Below are 2086 nucleotides of genomic sequence, written 5' to 3'. Positions count from 1 at the left end.
CCCCAATCCCCTGAGGTGGACACTCTTGGTGCACCCCTTTGTGGTCTTTGTGCACAGTCTTTGTAGTTAAGCCTTGACTGTTGTAGTTATCACTGGGAGGAATTGACCTCCAGGCCCATTGGCTGTGAGAGTTAGCTGTGTCTATGGAGGGAGAACTTCTGTGCTGAAGACACCCTTATGAAGCAAGACTTGCTTCAGTGGGGTTTTGGTGCTCACTGAGTCTGTCCCCTGAGTGGTTCCACGGGGTTGCAAACTGGATGGTCCCACTCTGACCTCTGGGTTTCCTGGCTCCTGGATCTCTAGAGAGGTGCTAATCTAGCCTCTGCCTGAGGCTATCCAGCAGAAGCCTCCCTGCAGGGCTTGTGTGGGGCTGGTCCCACGGGATCAACAGGACAGGGCTAGCAATTATGGCTGCTCTCAGTCTTGCCCTCAGAGGCTCTGCTTCTCAGTGTCCTGATAATCACTGCAAGCCCCTTGGAGAGAAAGCTGCCCTCAAGTTCTGACCGATGCCAGACAGTCCAGCTTCTCCCGTATGAGTCTGGTTCCCTAGAGACTCGCCTGGAACTGGAGCTCAGAGCCTGAGACTCCCTCCTGATTGAAACAGACAACTGTGCCCTCAGCTGCCAGCCCGCTCACCTCCGCACCTTAGTATTTTACCTCCGTACTGCGCCTCCTCTGAGTCTCGGAATGCTTTTGTCTTTCCTTCTAGTTGTAGAATTTCCACTCAGCCAGCCTTCCTGTGGTTCTGAATGATGTCCGTTCTTGTCTTTTAGTTGTATTTTTGAAGTGGTTGTTCGAGGCAGCAAACTCCGGTGTTTACCTATGCCGCCATCTTGGTTTCTCCCTCTAAGTCTAACTTTAAATTAAAGCAATACACAAAGGCTTCTCCCTCAAGGGCAAGTTTTCTTATTTTTTCCTCATCAAAAACAAATTATGTCTCCAGCTGTAGCCTCAGTTTAAGTGGTTTTTAAAAAACAACAAACAACAAAAGTGAAAAAAAAAAACACCCCAAATCTTGCCTGTGTCAGAGCCAAAGTAAAAAGGAAGTGGGTGCAGAGTCCCTGAAAGAGAAAACTCTAGAAGCAGGTGTGTGTGAGCACATTCAAGTCATGGGGTTTGAGATTATGAGTCCTTAGCAGTAGTTTCTTCCCTTCAATCACTGGGATGTCCATCTTGAGAGGCTTAAAGGTTGCTGGATCCTTGGCCAGTCAAGTGGCCTGCACATGGATCAGTTCCATTGGAGAAGGTTTCTGGGCTCCTCTGTAGGCCTAGGTGGCAAAACACCCTCCCAAATCAGATACTGGTCCAAAGAGAGGCCATTTATCTTCCAGAATTAATGATGCTAAGATTTGGGCTAGGTAAGGCTGTGGAAGAGCCAGCAGAGAACAGCATCTAAGCTTCTGCTTAGGGGAAGAGTTAGGGGTGGACTGGGCTGAGGCCAGCAGCTTCTCTTCTCTCATAATCTCTTCACTCTAGTTTTATTTTTTGGAGTTTTTCTGTCATTCAAAGTTACTTGGTCCCCTCAGTGGTAAGGATCTTGGATGTTTATACAGCATCTCTCTCCCTCTGTCCTGCCTGTTGTTCAAAATGCTGAATGCTCCCCTGGGTCTGTTTTTGTCATCAGAGAATACATGATGACATAGGTGGCTTTAGCCTTTACCATGAGAACCTTATTCATATTGTCAATGACCATGATAGAATCATGGCAGGAGAGAAGATACTGCCTCTTTTTTCTCTACGTGCTGACAACGTGCTGATACTTGTGCTGTGGAATCACTGACTTCTAGGGGATGCTGCCCATGTCTGATGGTAGAATCACAGGCATTGGGTCCAGAGCATTATCATAGCTGAATGCCTGGTGGTACATCTCAGTGGTCGGGGCATCTTGCCTAGAGGCCCATTAAGTTCAAGAGCAGGCTTCTGATTTATCATGAAGCCATTGAAGGACTGGGATCTAGGTGCTTTTTCTATATGGATTTCAGAACTCAGTCCCTGCCACCAGAATGAAATGTGATGATTATGCTGACAGGCAAAGCAAAATTGCTCAGGAAGACTCTGTCCATTCCAGAGGGTCTGTTTCACCACT

General features: G+C 47.6%; 1 pseudogene; it reads right to left on the bottom strand.

Annotated features, from left to right (window-relative positions):
• Positions 1–1076: 1076 nt before the first annotated feature.
• LOC102769432 lies at positions 1077–1793 on the bottom strand (annotated as a pseudogene).
• Between the last annotated feature and the right edge of the window lie 293 nt (positions 1794–2086).

This window comes from Myotis davidii, unplaced genomic scaffold (assembly GCF_000327345.1).
Source record: "Myotis davidii unplaced genomic scaffold, ASM32734v1 scaffold1045, whole genome shotgun sequence".
NCBI lineage: Eukaryota > Metazoa > Chordata > Mammalia > Chiroptera > Vespertilionidae > Myotis > Myotis davidii.
Note: the sequence above shows the minus strand (reverse complement) of the source record. Positions and strands in the feature narration are given on the sequence as shown.